The 17,228-nt window shown below is 43.2% G+C and overlaps 1 protein-coding gene across 3 annotated transcripts in view; it reads left to right on the forward strand.

The window, feature by feature from the left end:
* Window positions 1–219: 219 nt before the first annotated feature.
* Window positions 220–17,228, forward strand: part of Scap (SREBF chaperone) — a 59,933-nt gene continuing 42,924 nt past the window's right edge. For 2 of the 3 annotated variants that reach the window (XM_050139205.1, XM_050139206.1), the window contains exon 1: window positions 220–354. The gene's annotated coding sequence lies outside the window, so the exon portion shown is untranslated. Of the gene's footprint in view, window positions 355–769; window positions 788–17,228 lie in introns of those variants that run through there. The other variant, XM_050139207.1, reaches the window with a different exon arrangement.

Consider the following 17,228-nt stretch of genomic DNA (forward strand, 5'->3'; position numbering starts at 1 on the left):
GAGCATGCGGTCAAAATTCCTAAGGGACACTTGCCACCCTTTTCCATTTCCAAGCCCTGGGGAAGCTGCAGGTCTTCTTCCCGCGGTTGTGTGGCAGGGGACCGCCAGGGGGCGACCCCGAGCCGCTGGCAGAGCCAGATTACGCATGCGCACGCCGCGGGGAGCACGTGTGGAGGGCGGCGGAGCGGGAGGGGAAAGGTAGGAGTTGAGAGGTGAAGGGGCGGGGAGCTGCGCGGGCGCCGGGCGGCCGGGAGGGAGAGGGCGGGCTCCAAAGACCGGACCGTGGGCCAGGAGCGCGCAGGCCGCGCTCCGCCGCTCTGCCGCCGCTGCCCGGGAGCTGCCTCGCCGCCACAGGTACCTCAGCGCGCGGCTCCACGGCGCGGCAGGGCCCCGGCTGAGGCCTCGCGCCGCTCGTGCCCGGGAGTTCCGGGATGGGGGCGAGCCCGGGCAGGGACGCGCGGGCGTGGGCGCTGTCCAGCAGCCCGAGGGCGGCTCCGGAGACCGCAGGCTGGCGCGGGGCTCGGACGGTCGTCGCGCGTCCCCTTCCCGACCGCGCCCCCGCCCGGGCCGAGCTGCCCGGGTCGCACTGGGTCTCAGGAACCTGCTTTGGGGTTGTTTGGGGTTTCCAGAGTGCGAGCTCGGTAGCCCCAGTGACTCGGTCCTGCCTCTGCGAAGATCCGATAGCGAGGCAGCGTGTAGAGTCTTCGCTGGGCGTGCTCGGTTTCTGGTTTTCTGTATTGCTTAAACCTAAACTTTGCTCTCTCGTGTTGCTGGTGTTTACTTCCAGGTGGGTTTGTTGCATCAGGGTTATAATGCGATAGCGCTAGCTGCAGGGAGCTCTGGGTCTGTGCTGCATCACAGAAAGTTGTGCAGATGGAGGCGATGAAGAGGGCAATGAGCCCCCGGGTGGGTGTGGGGGGGCGGTTCTGGCAGGAATCTTCGCTAGTTCTGCTCGTTTTTTTTTTCATCTCTTATGGTGACAGAGCTGATGATTAAACGCTCTCTGGTGATCTTGCAATAATTTTTGTGAAGTCGACATAGGAACAGTCTAATGATGTTATCTTCGTGTGCGTTTGTAGAGTTCGCTTATGCGGTGTGCTGCCATCTCAGGGTGTTGTTTGCTACAGATTGAAGCTTTTATTAGAGAGTCAGGATCAAGTGTGTCTAGTTAGTGCTGAATACGTTTTAGGTGCATGCTGAATGATGCTTAATTGAAGATTGTATCTTTTTAAGTCTGTATTGTTGTATCTCAGATCTAAAGCGCTCTTTATATATTTGCAGCGTTTCTGCTTGGGCACGCAGTCTTTAGGAAACGACCAACAGCAAATTACAAGTATAAACGTTATTTCTATAGTTGTTATTTCGTTATTTGGGGATGTGGGACTAGGACATTGGTGTACCACTGAGCAACATCTGTGGCTCTTTATTTTGAGTTGGGCTTCGTTGCCCAGGCTGACCACAGTGTTTCATCGTCCTGCCTCAGTTTCCTGAGTTATGTGGGATAGCAGATGTGTGTGCCACTGCTCCTGCTCATCAGTCTAAGTTGAAATGGAAGAACTGGACTTACTTGGAACTCATTTGTTGTTGAATACTCTCTCTTTTGCTACTGTGGCAAAAGAAAAAAGGAAGAAAAAGTACCTCTCCAGAGGGTTCTATGTGCTGTAGAGCCACTGGCTTGGGAATCCCCACCACCAATTTAGATTACTCTTCTGTAGCGGGTCAAAAACTTTATTCTTAGTTTGTGGCTAGAACACAGAACCATAAAAATTGTGATTTGCCTGACGTCATATGTAAGCTGCTTCACAGTCCAGTTGGGAAAAAAACCGTGACTGCTGTACATATGTATTTAATGTGGGTGGTAAACTTTAGGGTGCCCACAGTTTAGGAGCACTTCAGATGAATGTGTCTCAGGGAGCCTAGGAGACTTGGGATCATGTGCTGTTTGCTCATGCTGCGTTATCCATTTGTTGGCTCTGACATGTCTGGTACGTGTGGTTTCTGCTATCTCTCCCACTGAGCCAGTTGCTTCCAGCTTGTACACGGAGGATCAGGCCTTCAAACCACTTCTCCAGACGGCCACATGAGCTCCTGCCCCTGTAACTTACTACCATCCTGAGTTTGCTGAAGAAACAAGATCAGGTGACTTTTGCCACCTAAAGTGATACTTCTGGGGACTATTGAGTGTTTTGAATGCTTGTGCTGTTGGGCACTGTGCTCGGGGCTCCTGTGTTAGCTTCTCAAGTCCCATGTGAACAGATGGGATGATAGTGTTAGCTCTTTTCTGGGTGAATTTCAGGCAAGTTTTCTCCCTGGCCATGGGTCACTAGCCAGTTAGGGGTTAAGCTTGTGTGCAGACGTGTGTGACTGACCACAGTTGTGTTTTCCTGTTGCTGCATCCACTGACTTCACAGTTGGAAAATGGGAGATAACAGGAGGTGGTGTGAGTGGTGGGAAGCAGCCCCTGTCGCGGAGTTGAATCTGAGCTGGCAGATTTTTTTTTTTTTTTTTTTTCTGAGCTGGCAGATTGCAGTAAGACGGGGCTCTCGTTTCATCATCTTCTCCACTCTACTTGCTATACTTTTCTCATTTTTAAAAATGTTTTAATTTGTGGAAAATAATACATAACATAAAATTTACAATTTTAGTGATTAATGTAGTAGTTGGGAATATTAAATATACTCACAGTACTGTATAGCTGTAATTACTATCCATTTCCAGAATTTTTATATAATTCTACACAGAAACTGTCCCCACTAAACAGTCCCTTCATTAACCTGTCTTCCAGTCCTGGCAAACTGTGTTCCACTCTCTGTGAGCTTGCTTATGATAATTTCTGTCATCTGAAGGAAGTGTAAAGTATACATTTAGATTTTTATTTTATATATATGAGTGTTTTAGTTGTGTGTGTGTATGTGTACCATATTTATGCCTGGTGTCTCCTGAGGTCAGAAGAGGGTGTCAGTATCCCTGGAACTGAAGTTAGGGATGGTTGGGAACAACTGTGTGGGTGCTGGAAACCAAGCCCTGACCCTCTGCGGGAACAAGGCCTTTCACTGCTGGCCATCTCTCCAGCCTCATGTATTTCTCTTCTGTTTCCTTTCACCTTGTTTTCAGGGTTCATCATGTATTGTTTATTATGTCTCATTCCTTTTTCAGATTGAATTACATTATTTTGTATGTATATTCACATTTTTTTTTTTTTCAAGACAGGGTTTCTCTGCATAGCCTGGGCTGTCCTGGAAATCACAGACCAGCCTGGATTTGAACCTGCCTGTTTCCCCAAGTGCTGGGATTAAAGGCAATGCTAAAGATCCACATTTTAAGAGAAATCTCTTCATCTTTTAATGAACATTGGAGCTATTTCTGCCTTTTGGTTATTGGGAATGATGATGTTAGGGACATGGTGCACAATTAATCATCATCAGAAGACTGAGAATATTTAGTAATACCATTATACAGATAGATCTTTGAATTCTTGCGTTTAGCTCCTTATATATTTTCTGCATGCCCACTTGGATATACAGTTGTCCCTCAGGATTTATAGAGGATTGAGTTCAGGATCCCCATTAGGCATTAAAATCTGTAGGTTTTTGACAGTTTTTCTATAAAATAGCATAAAATTCATATATGACCTGCCCAAATCCTTTCTTATACTTTAAATGATCTGTAGGCCATTTGTGTCATTTATCATAAATGATATTTAAGCTCTTTGCACATTTTTAGATTTATTTATTTTTATGTATATGGATGGGTGTTTTGTCTGTATGTTTGTTTGTGCGCCACATACATGCAGTGCCCGAGGAGGCAGAGGTGTGTCAGAACCTTTGGAGCTGGATGTGAGTTGCCATGTGAGTTATTGGAAACAAACTGTGGTTTTTAGAAGAGTAGTCAGTGCTCTTAACTGATGAGCCATGTCTCCACCTTCTAGACTTAACTTCTGTTATTTTTAATTACATGTAGATGTTTGTGTCTGTGTGTGGGTCTGTTCTCATGAGTGCAGAGGCTCAAGGAATCTAAAAGCTGGAGTTGGAGTCACAGGTGTTTGTGAAGCGTCTGATGTGAGTCCTGGCAGAAGCAGTGCACACTTGTAACGACTGGAGAGCTCTCCTGCCTGCTTTGTGTGTTTGTAAATTGTGCTGGGTTCTCTTGTTGGGTTATATTATAAAACTTCTTAATATACTTTAGATGTTAATTCTTTGTCAGATAAACAATTTGCCGATACTTTCTCCCATTTTCTGGATGTTCTGTGTTCTTATAGAGCACCTGAGTTTGGTTACTGCACCCACCTAGTAGCTCATAACTGCCTATAACTCCAGCTCCAGGGGATCCAGTGCACTCTTCTGGATTCCACAGGCACTGAATTCATGTGTACCCTCCCCTGTGTCTTGACAGTTGTGTAAAGAAACAACATTTTGTTTTGATTTTTGTTATAGGGTTTCTCTGTGTATCCCTTGTTGTTCTTGAACTCATTCTGTATGCCAGACTGATCTTGAATTCAGGGATCTGCCTGTTTTTACCTCCTGAGAGCTGGAATTAAAGGCCTCTCCCACCATACCAAAGAAGCAAAAATCTTTGAAAAAAAAAAAAAGGAAAAAGAAACGAAGGCGCTTAAAGAGGGCTCAGAAAACAAAAACATTTGCCCCATGAATCCGGTGACCTGAGTTTGACCCCAAAATCCTCCTAAAAGTAAATTGAGATAACTGACTCCACAGAGTTGTCCTCTGATCTCCACATGGGCACTGTTGCCTGCACACACCCCAGCGTACATCTTGTACATGTTCAACAATAGTTCACTGAAGTAAACTGGGTGTTGGTGGCGCACGCCTTTAATCTCAGCACTCAGCGGGCAGAGGCAGGTAGATCTCTGTGAGTCTGAGGCCAGCCTGCTCTACAAATCCAGTTCCAGGACAGCCAGAGCTGTTACACAGAGAAACCCTTTCTTGAAAAACAAACAAAACAAAATGAAACAAATTAAAGACAAGAATATACCTGATATTGACCTGGTTTTCCGCACAGAGTGGTCCCTATGAACTCATTTGCAGCACCTCAATACTCATGTACATATTCATATATATACACATATGCAAGGACATATGATTGTATTTTACAGTCATGCCATGTGGAATAGAATTAATTTTATTTTTGCCTTTTGACTTCAGATACCTAAGGAGAAGAGTGGGTGAGGAGGGGGAGAAGAATTTTCCCATTGTTTTGGTTGGTACCTTCAGTATGATATAACATAAAAGTGGCAAAAATGGACATCCTTGTTTTTTGATTTTGGGAAAAGCTTCAAGTCTTTGTTTCATTCACCTGCTGAATATGACTTTTTTTTTTTTTTTTTTGAGACAGGGTCCTGGAACTCCTTGTGTAGACCAGACTGACCTTGAACTCAGAGACCTGCCTGCCTCCGCTTCTTGAGTGCAGGGATTAAAGATGTGCGCCACCAGGCTGGGCAGCTGTGCATTTTTCATATGTAGCTTTTATGTGTGTGTTGAGGAAGTTTTCTTCTGTTTCTAGTTAGTTTTAAATCAAGAGATTTTGACCTTTTTTTTTCCTCTTGAGGCATGGTTTCTTTTTTTTTTTTTTTTTTTTTTTTTTTTTTTTTTTCCCTCTTGAGGCAGCTCTGGCTGTCCTGGAACTAGCTTTGTAGACCAGTCTGGCCTCAGAGTCACAGAAATCCACCTGCCTCTCTCTCTTGAGTGCTGGGGTTAAAGGCGTGCGCCACCACTGCCTGGCTTGACACAGTTTTTTAATACTAGTTGAGATGATCATTGTGATTTTTATTTGTTTGTTCTTTGGTGACTTCATACAAGTATGCAATGAATTTAGATCCTCTCTGTCCTCTTTCCCTCCAACTTCTCCTAGACTTCTTCCCACATCATCTTTCCAACTTCATGTTCTCTCTTTTTTATGTAACTAAGTCAGGTGCTTGCTCGTGTGTAGGCCCGTCCTCTGGAGCATGGGCGATGGACCATGGGTCACATCCCCAATGAAAACTACTCCTCTTACCCAAGCAGCCATCAACTGTCAGTAGCTCTTCAGCTAGTAGTGGGGCCTGTGGCACCCTTCCCTGTTGTTGGAGTGTTGACTGGCTTGATCTCATACAGATCTTACGCAGTCAGCCACAGCTGTGAGTTCATGAGTACAGTGTTCATGCCATGTCCAAAAGACCCTGTTTACCACAGTCTTCCTCAGCCTCTGGCTCTTAGAATCTTTCTAGTTGTTCTTCCTCGACGTTCTCTGGGTGCTGGGCTGCGGTGCTGTTGAGATGCCCCATTTAGGATACCGTACTTCACAATCACTTATTATTTGTACTTAATTAATCTTTTGTTTTTTGAGGCAGGGTTTCACTGTGTAGCCCTGACTGATCTGAAACTCGCTCTTTAGACTAGTCAGCATCACCCATAATTTTTTCCTTAATCTTATTTTTTGTTATTTTGAGACGGAGTCACATAGAGTCCAGGATAGTCTTGAGATTGCCGTACAATAGAGGGTGACCTCGGACTTATGATCTTCCTGCCTTTATCTCAAGAACTGACATCGCAGGTGCTTGTTAATACATGGGATTTTATGTGATGGTGGTGGGTTTTGAATTCAGGGTTTCATACATACTAGGCAGGCACTCTGCTGAGTTGTATCCCCAGCTCTCTTCTGTTAATGTGGTATGTTATGTTAATTATATTCTGTTTGTTGAACCAATCTTATATTCTGGAAATAAATCCTAGTTGGGTATCAGAAACAAATATTTTTTGCTTTTGTTTTTCAAGGCAGGTTTCTCTGTATACCCTTGTCTATCTTGGAACTTACTATGCAGACCAGGCTGGCCTCGAACTCAGAGATCCACCTGCTTCTGCCTCTCAAGTGCTGGGATTAAAGGTGTGTGCCAGCACCACCTGGCTGAGACAAATTTTTGTTTTTATTATGTGTTTGATTTATGTGTACGTGTGGGCTTGTGTGTGGTGTATGTATGTGTTCTTGTGCTGTGAGTGTGGCGGCCTTAGGTTGATGTCAAGTATCTTCCTCTCTCATTCTTAACTTCTTACTGTTTTTTGAAGATTTATTTATTGGGCTGGAGAAATAGATCAGTGGTTAAGATCACTTGTTCTTGCAGAGGACCCAGATTCAATTCCCAGCACTCAAATGGTGACTCAGAACCATTTAACTCCAGTTCCAGGGGATCCAGGGGATTTCTGATTTCTGAGGGCGTCAGGCATGCTTATGATGGATGCACAGACATTCAAACAAAATACTCATACACATAAAATAATCTAATCTAAAAAACTCCAAAGATTTATTTATTATTTTATGTGTTTGTACCTGAGTGTATGTATTTCTGTAGTCCCATTAATATTACTTAAAAACAAATTCATCAGGTGATAGTGGCACACATACTTTTTTTTTTTTTTGAGACAGGTTTCTTTATAGCTTTGGAGGCCTGGCCTGGAACTTACTCTGTAGACCAGGCTGGCTGGCTTCTAACTAACTCACAGAGATCTGCCTGTCTGCCTCCTGAGTGCTGGGATTAAAGGCATGTGCCACCACTGCCCAGCATGGCACACATCTTTAATCCCAGCATTTGGTAGGCAAAGGCAGGTAGATCTCCAAATTCCAGGCCAATCTGGTTTTCAGAGCTTCAGGACAGTCAGGACTACGCAGATAAACTATGTCTTGGAAAAAAAAAAAGATTAAAAACAAACAAAAAGTAAATTCACAGGCTGGAGAGATATCAGTTAAGAGTGTTTATTGCGTTGGACTGGTGATAACACATTCCTTTAATCCCGGCACTCGGGAGACCGAGGCAGACAGATCCCTGTGATTTCGAGACCAGTCTGGTCTACAGAATTAATTCCAGAACAGTGAGGGCTATTACACAGGGAAACCCAGTTTCAAAAAAGCAAAAAACAAAACAGAACAAACAAATAAAAAACCAGAAAAAAAGGAGTTCTTATTCCTCTATCATGAGAACTAGAATTTGAAATTCAACTCTACATTATAGGACCTTACAAACTTCTATAATTGCAACTTCAAGGGACCCAATGTCCTCTTCTAGCCTTTGCAGGTACTCCCCCCACACCCACATGACACTCTAACATGACACCCTAGACACCAACATACACATAAGCAATAAAAGTGAATCTTAAAGAAGAGTCACAAGCCAGGTGATGTTTCTGTGCTGGGGGAATGGCCACTAGAAAGTAACAAATTATAGTCGTGTTTGCATTTTGAGTTGTGTCTTCATAGTTAGCCCAACAGCACACCACTCTGCTCCTAGTGTATAGAAGGGGAGTGGAGATAAAGCTCAGCAGTTAAGATGGCCACTGACTGTAGTTCCAGCCTGGGAAGACCAAGACAAGGCCAGGAAGAATGGCTGGGTTGGGTTTGATTAAGGGACCCTGACTCAATGGAGTAGAAAATTGATTATGGTTAGCAACTACAGACTTTGACATGCACACCCATTCACACGTGTAATACACATATACATTATACATGTATAATACACATACATGTGTACACACATGAATATTACACATGTGAAAAATGAAAAGAATACAGAAGGAGTAGGATGGAAACATGGGGGCAGATGGGCAAGAAAGAGTAGCAGGGATGGAGAGTCGGCTCTGGCAGATGTTAATGGAAGGAGCCACTCTACTCTGCAGCTGTTGTCTTGAGAGCTTTGAGGGCTCCGAGACTCTGGTTCCTAGAAAAAGGACCCCAGGTGAGCCGCCTCTTTGGGGCCTTCTGTGTCACTCTCCACTCACGGACAGCTCTTTGTCTCTTTGTATTCGTTGTGGTCAGAGCAGAACTGTCTTCCAGATAGCATTTACAGTAGGGAGTCTGGAAGTGCTAATGACAAAGATTCTCTCCTAGATGTTTGGGTTATATACATTGTCTAGAGTCTTCGTCAGAACACAGTACCAGCAGGAAATCAGGCAAGAGTGTGTCCTGATGGTCACAGTAGCTAGCTGGTGTGACCTGATTGTGCTGGTACATGGCTAGCAGCATGAGTGCGGTCCTGGCCTTGCTTCTGCCAGCACCTGCTGAGGCTGAGAACAGCTTCCTGCTGGGGCTGAGAACAGCTTCCTGGGCCAAGGGTTTTATCTTGGCACGTCAGGGCTGCGCTTGGTAATTTTTCTAGCTTTAAGAGTAGATTCTTTGGGCTGGAGAGATGGCTCAGAGGTTAAGAGCATTGCCTGCTCTTCCAAAGGTCCTGAGTTCAATTCCCAGCAACCACATGGTGGCTCACAACCATCTGTAATGAGGTCTGGTGCCCTCTTCTGGCCTGCAGACATACACACAGACAGAATATTGTATACATAACAAATAAATATTTTAAAAAAAAAGAATAGATTCTTTGAGCCACGTTGGTGGCATGGGCCTTTAATGCTTGCACTCAGGCAGGCAGAGCTTTGTGAGTTCAAGGTCAACGCTAATTCCTGGACAGCCAAAACTGTTCTGCAGAGAAACCCTGTCTCGAAAAACAAAGACACAAGCAAGCAAACAAAAAAGCAAAAACAAACCCCAATGGGCTGGAGAGATGGCTCAGCGGTTAAGAGCATTACCTGGTCTTCCAAAGGTCCTGAGCTCAATTCCCAGCAACCACGTGGTGGCTCACAACCATCTGTAATGAGATCTGGTGCCCTCTTCCGGCCTGCAAGCATACACACAGAAAGAATATTGTATACATAATAAATAATAAATAAATATATAAAAAAAAAACAAACCTCAAACAAAATAGATTCTTTGGGAGCTGGAGAGATGGTTCAGTGCTTAAGAGTCCTTGCTGCTCTTGTAGAGGACCCGGGTTCCGTTCTCAGCGTCCGAATCAGACATTTTACAACTACCCTCAACTCCTTTTCAGGGCATTGGACACCCTGCCTGCTCCTTTGCTCCCTGGGCATTGAGTGCCTGTCTTCATATACATATGCAGATACACATATATATTTAAGTAAACATCTTAAAAATGAAATTAAAATGTTTTCTTTCCTCATATTAGCAGTGATGAATCAGTTCAGTCATTTTTCTAGTAAGTCATGACTCAGTCACAAATGTGTAAAAATAGACTATTTATTGATACTTGATTGTGAAGTCATGTATATGGCTATGACAACCATCACAATTAGTTCTTCCTTACTGGAGGGGTTGCTGTGCTATCCCATCAGTGACTCTAGAATGTGTCAGACAGAGTCCTCTTAGTGCTTTGCCTCGGGTTTCAGAAATCCACTTTCATTCATGAACTGAAATAAAAGGAAATTCCTTTCTATTTTTAATACAGTTAGCTTGGTCTGCTGAAAATTCCTCTAGCATTTGGCTAATTTTGATAATTAGAGAAGCTAAGTTTTCTGCCCTGGGCATTAATACTTTGCAAAACAGCTTAAACAAAAAGACAGCTTTCTTTCCCATTATGCTGAATTGTTTGCACTGGTGGACTAGTTTAACTCAGTGGACCCAGCTGCAGTGACTTTCCACCCTGGTCCACGTGAGGCACCAGGTGCACGCAGGGAACACGGGGTAATTCAGCCATGACCTCCTTCCTCGAGGGATTGCAGTCAGTCAAGGGTGCTGAGGCTGTCCAGATGAACACAGAGCTGTTCATCTTTGAACACAGTCACAGAAGCCGGAAGGAGGTTGCTGCCTCTACAGGAAAGCTTCCTTCATTGTTTTTTAATTTTAACTTTGTTTTTTTAAAAAATATTTATTTTTATGTGCTTTGGTGTTTTGCCTGCATGTATGACTGTGTAAGGGTGTCATCCTGTAGAACTGGAGTTACAGACAGTTGTGAGCTGCCATGTGGGTGCTGGGAATTGAACCCTGGTCCTCTGGAAGAGCAGCCTCTTAACCGCTGAGCCATCTCTCTTGCCCTTTTTATCATGTTCTATATGTGGTATACTTTGCCATATGTACTTGTGGGTCTGTTGATGGAGTTCTTGTTCTGTTACAGTAAGCTGAGTTCATGAGTTAGTACCACTTTTAACTACTTTATAATTTGGTGTGATATTTGGTAAATGTCGTTGTGCATACCTACATGCAGACAAAACACTCGCATAAAATTGAGTGAATTTTTTTTTTTAAGATTTATTTATTATGAATACAACATTCTGCCTCCATGTATGCTGACACACCAGAAGAGAGCGCCAGACCTCATTACAGATGGTTGTGACCCACCATGTGGTTGCTGGGAATCGAACTCACGACCTGTGGAAGAGCAGCCACTCCTCTTAACCACTGAGCCATCTCTCCAGCCCCAAATTGAGTGAATCTTAAAAAATGTTTAAAAAAATAAGTCGTCGGGCGGTGGTGGTGCACGCCTTTAGTCCCAGCACTCGGGAGGCAGAGGCAGGCGGATCTCTGTGAGTTCGAGGCCAGCCTGGTCTACAAGAGCTAGTTCCAGGACAGGCACCAAAGCTACAGAGAAACCCTGTCTCGAAAAAACAAAACAAAACAAAACAAAAAAAAAAGTCGTTATGGTTTTTCTTGGTTTTTTTTTTTTTTTTTTTTTGGAGACATGGTTTCCCTCTGTAGCTCTGGCTGGCCTGGAACTCACTCTGTTTACCAGACTGGCCTTGAACTCAGAGATGCACCTTCCTTCCGACTCTGGGTGTGCACCACCACTGCCAGGCTAAGTCCTGTATGTTTTTATTGGGCCTGTGCTGCGTTTTTAGATTCATGTACGAAGAATGATTTCGAGATAGTATTTTACTATGCAGTGCTGGCTGGCCTGGAGCTCAGCGTACACCAGGCTGGCCTCCATCCAGCTCATCAATTTGCTGAACTGGGACTCAAGGTGTGTACCACCACACCCAGTATGTGATGTTCTTCTGATACCCATCCTTACTGAGAGAGAACAGGTGATGACTTTTCTCTTTGTTCAAGTTATTTGTGTTCCTTGGATTTTGAAAGATCTTTAAGTATTTCTCAGATTTTTTTTGTTTTGCTGTGTTAGTATTTTGAATTATTTACGTTTTCTGCTTATTCATGGTAGATGTTAAGCCATTGCTATCTTTTGAAACTTTTCTGGTTGTTCTTGTGTGTGTGCACTCACATGAGCTACCATTGCTGTGTGCAGGGCAGAGGACCGTTTATCTCTATCTGCCCAGTGAGTCCTGAACACCAGCTCAGGTCATCGGGCTGGTGGCAAGCTCCGTTACCCTGGCATGGATTTCATACATGTCTGTAGTAATACATCACTGATTTATATGGTTCTCTTAGTAACGGTAAAAGATTTTCATGGCTTTTCTAGAGATATAGTAATATCTGCAAAAGTTAATTTCATCTTTCCTTTTCAGTTATATAACTAGGCATGGCATGGGTTAATTCTGTCAATTTGATTGGAATGAGACAGGCACCTAGATTAGTGAAACACCTGTTTGTTCTGTGAGCTTTATCTCCAGAGAGGATTAATTTGGGGCCACCCTGTTTATGCAGCTCCATTGAATAGACAGGGCCCAAACTGAATAAAAGGAGGCAAAGGAGAAAGCCTGCTACTGCAGACATTCTCTCTCTCTCTCTCTCTCTCTCTCTCTCTCTCTCTCTCTCTCTCTCTCTCCTTCCTGGTCACTGTGATGAAGCTACATTGTCCCACCGTTCCTTCTCTGTCATACCAGACTGGAGCCTCTGAACCTGAGCCAAAATAAATCATCCTTTTAAGTTATTCATGTCAGTATTTCATCATAGCAACAATGTCTAAGGGGAAAATTGGTCCCGGAGAAATGAGGTTGTTGCTGTGACTACCACACCTTCTGGTTTTGAAGCCTTGGGAACTGGTATACAGGAACTGTACAGAGTTTGGAGAGCTGGGAATGGTGGCACGCATCTTTGGTCCTAGAGGCAGGTAGATCTCTGAGTTTGAGGCCAGCCTGGTCTACATAGTGAGTTCTAGGACAGCTGGGGCTGTGTAGAGAGACTGTCTCAAAAACAAAATAGTTTAGAGCTGTGGGCTAGGGAAGCCCTGCATTGCTGTCTACAGAATTTAGGTGATTCAGCTGCAGACTGATGCTGATAAGATGTGGGTGGTAAAGACTGCTGAGAGGCTTTGGGTGGGAGCAGGAAAACAGTCGACACTTTGGTCAGGCCTGGTGCAGGTTTATAATCCCATCTCCTAAGTAGATTGAGGCAGGAGGATGACAAGTTCATTGCCTGCCTAGGTAACCTACTGAGACTGTCTAAGATTCTTTAAAAAGTAAACAGAGGACTGGGAATTGTAGTGGTCTAGGACCGTTCCACCCTGAGCACCAGAAGAAGAAAGAAATTATCTGTGTTTTGTCTGGGTCTGAGATTTTGTGTGAGGCTAAGTTAAGGATGATGGATTGGTGTTGGGCGATGTAACTCAGCTTGTAGAATGCTTGCCTAGCATGCACAAAGTCCTAGATTTGATCCTTAATACTACATAAGTGGAATATGGTGGCAAATGCCTGTCATTCCAGGAATCGGGAGGTGGAGACAGGAGGATCAGAAATTCAAGGTTATCCTCATAGGAAGTTTGGGACTATATGAAACTGGACTATATGAAACCCCATCTCAGAAAAAAAAAAGGTGAGGGAAGGTGAGGTTGATGGTGGAGGAGAAGGGGGAGGTGAGGTTGATGATGGAGGAGAAGAGAGTGTACGGATTATAGTAACCAGAATATATTATATCCATATATGAAATTGTCAGAGAAAAATATTAATTTTTTTAAAGTGATAGAATTAATTTATCTGGTGAGGGACTTTCAAGCATTACAGCATTCAGCTGGCATGGTTTATAGAGGCATGTGGGCAGATAAAGCACTGCTCGAGGATTTGAAAAACTTGCAACATACCCAGAGAAAGAGCAGGAAAGCTTGGCTGCGGAAGCAATTAGGACTATTAAAGAAGCTGGTATAATACTTTACACCAAAGCAGTAGGAAAGGCACATTGAGAGCATCTCAGAAATTGGCCAGATTCTACCCCTAGCATCCTGCTCAAGCCAGTAAAGGTTTTAGCTCATTTGAGAGACTGCTTTGAGAAGAGAAGGTTCGGATGCCCTACTGCACAGGATCACCTAGAGGAGTCTTACCTGGGCTCAGTTATGCTGACACTCAGAGACCACTGCAGCCATGGCTCAGGGGACTCTAGCTAGTGTTTGAGTTGGCAGCCTCACGTGGGACTACCCAGGTAAGGCAGTTTTATTTTACTTTATTTTAAAGATTAAGCATACAATGTACTGCTGGCAAGGAAGGCACCAGGTCTCATTACAGGTGGTTGTGAGCCACCATGTGGTTGCTGGGAATTGAACTCGGGACCTCTGGAAGAGCAGCCAGTGCTCTTACCCTCTGAGCCATCTCTCCAGCCCCCAGGCAGTTTTAAAGGAATGCAGAATATAAGATTATGGAGCTTGTGGAGACTTCACCTAAAATTTATTTTTACTGGGCTGGAGAAATGGCTCAGAGGTTAAGAGCATTCATTGCCTCCTCTTCCAAAGGTCCTGAGTTCAATTCCCAGCAACCACATGGTGGCTCACAACCATCTGTAATGGGGTCTGATGCCCTCTTCTGGCCTGCAGCATACACACAGACAGAATATTGTATACATAAGTAAATAAATATTAAAAATTTATTTTTTCTTCAATTAATTTATTTAGTGTGTTTGTGCCATGGAAGTCAAAGGACAGTTTGTGGGAGTCAGCTCTCTCCTTTCACCACGTGGATCCGAGGGACTAAACTCAGGTCATTTGGCAGCAAGAGGCTTTTAGTCCACTGAATCCTTGTGTCAGCGCCAACCTAAATTTTAAAGAAAAGCCTGAACCAGGCCTGTTGGCTTTTAATCCCAGCATTCAGGAGGCAGAGGCAGGCAGATTCTGAGTTTGAGTGGAAGCCTGGTCTACAGAGTGAGTTCAGGACAGCCAGGGCTAACAAGAGAAACCTTGTTTTAAGCAAGCAAGCAAGCAAGCAAACGTAAAACCCCCAAACAAAACAAAACAACACAGGGAAAACCAAAAGAAACACACACACACACACACACACACACACACACACACACACACACACGAAAGCTTGAAAGACCAAGGAATGTATATCAGGGTCAGGATGTCCATGGGTAGCCCGTGGGAGTGCAGTGGACACAGCAGTGAGTGGAGCTAGAAATGCAGTGGAAACTACGGAAGTTGAGATGCCAAGAACCTGAACCATCTCCCAAGGAAAGTCATGGGCAGGGAAAAGAGCGAGCCTGAGAGAGAGAAGTCATATGGGCTGAGCCAGCAAGATGGTAAAAGCAGGCTGTTCTTTAGAGCCGTATCACACTACCACACATCCTGGTTGCCAGGCATGAATATACAGGATTTGATATTTGGCACTTTTCTGTACCAGTTTTTACCTTTCAGAATGGATTTTTTGGGCTTGGAGGGATTGCTCAGCAGTTAAGAGTACTTAATGGCTTATTAACCTCATCTCCTACATGTCATGCTGCCTCTGCATCTCCCGGTGACTCCGCTCTTCTTCCCAACATCCTCTCTGCCCTGAAAATCTCACCTAGCTATTTGCAGGACAGCTTTTTATTAAACTAATCCATAGTGACATATCTTTACAAAGTGTAACCAAATATCTCACGTTTTCTCCTTTTTGTCTAAATAACAAAGAAAGCATTTTAACTCAGACATAGTAAAACTATATACAATGAGAACAATTATCAGGTAAGAATTATATTTAAATGTCTAGTCCATTTCGTATTTGGCAATTTCAAAGAAAATACCACAATATTTATTCTATCTTGGTGAGTCCAAAGTTTTGTACCCAATTTACCTTTTTTCAAAACAAAGAAAAAATAAAACTTTAACTATCCAGTCTTCAACTCCATCAAAGACCTCAGAAGGATATAATATTACCTGAATAAACAAAGTACATTGCAAACAACTTCCAAAAATATAGAAATGCTAGACATCTGGCTACTTGGACAATAACCCCAAATTCCTCTGCAGCGTTGGAGCATCTAGTCTTCGGCCTACAGGCTTAGAATATCTGGCAGACACTTCTATGAAGCAGAAATTTTGAAGGACTGTCTTACCTAATATTGGCAAAATTTGACATCTTTTTTGTATCCTGCTTGTATGGTTTGTACAGCATACTGTCATCAGTCAAGGCAAGAGCAGTTTCTTACTCAAGTGGCTAGCTTTGCCACATGGAAAGCAAGCTCCATATGGAGGTTCTTCAGTGTCGTTCTTTCTTTCTGAAGTAAATTGATGCTGCCAGGAACAGATGTGTCTCATTGTCATGAAAAGCTTTATGTTATTAAACATCTTAAATGCCATATCCTATAGGTCTTTGAAATGTTTGAAGACCATTTATCTAAATATATCTGTTTAACCTTGAAAACATCCCTATTCTAACTACAAGTTTGATTATTATAGTTGACTACTAACTTGTATTTCTTTATTATCCTAAATAGCTTTCAAAGGCTGAAACTTTGCAGTACATTTTTACATGAACTGCATAGGTACAGTACGTCAAACGAGTAGAAACATATACACAGTATAACAAAAATAACCCTAAATTCATGTCAATATACAAAATTCCATACCAGTGTAAAATATTTGAGACTAGTGGTTGAGAGGCTGGATCACTGGGCCACCAGTTTTCATTGGTATCTGGTCCCCTCGCTCTGAAAACACACAAACTTTTATAGGTAACATACGTATCTGCAATAATACAAGTATAGACTGTGTGTTGTACACAAGCCAGCCAAAGATGGCTTTTCGTTTTCTGTTTGAGCAGGTAATATATATGTCACCTGCCTTGTAGTTTTTCTAGGTTTATTTCTTTATGTCTTGCAGCCAGGATTTTCAGGGGGTCTCCCCAATTCAAACCTGATCTCTTTAACCTTGAATGAATCTACAGCCTTTTATTTTCCAAAGCATAACCTCTTCTCCGATGCAATGTATTTTTTGACTTCCATTTTGAAGTTAAGACCTTTTTAAAATTTTATAGGTTGGTTTAATTAGCAGTTTCCATAATCCAGTGTCTCCCAGCAGCTCTTGTTTGTTTATCAGCAAACAATTGAAAGACAGCATAGTAACGTACAGGATCCAGACTCCCTGTGTATTTCCCATCTCTACATGGCATATTCTTTTTTTTATTACTTTCTTTAAAGACTTTACTCTGTTATTTTAAAACTATTTATTTATTTTTATCACTGTCTATGTCCTTTTTCTTTTTTTTTTCTTAAGTGTACACACGTTGTTGAATACACTGTAACCTGTCTAGAGTTTTCCCTGTCTGAAC

The sequence above is a fragment of the Alexandromys fortis genome, unplaced genomic scaffold, assembly GCF_014885135.2.
Source record: "Alexandromys fortis isolate MF-2015 unplaced genomic scaffold, M_Fortis_MF-2015_v1.1 scaffold_36, whole genome shotgun sequence".
Classification (NCBI taxonomy): domain Eukaryota; kingdom Metazoa; phylum Chordata; class Mammalia; order Rodentia; family Cricetidae; genus Alexandromys; species Alexandromys fortis.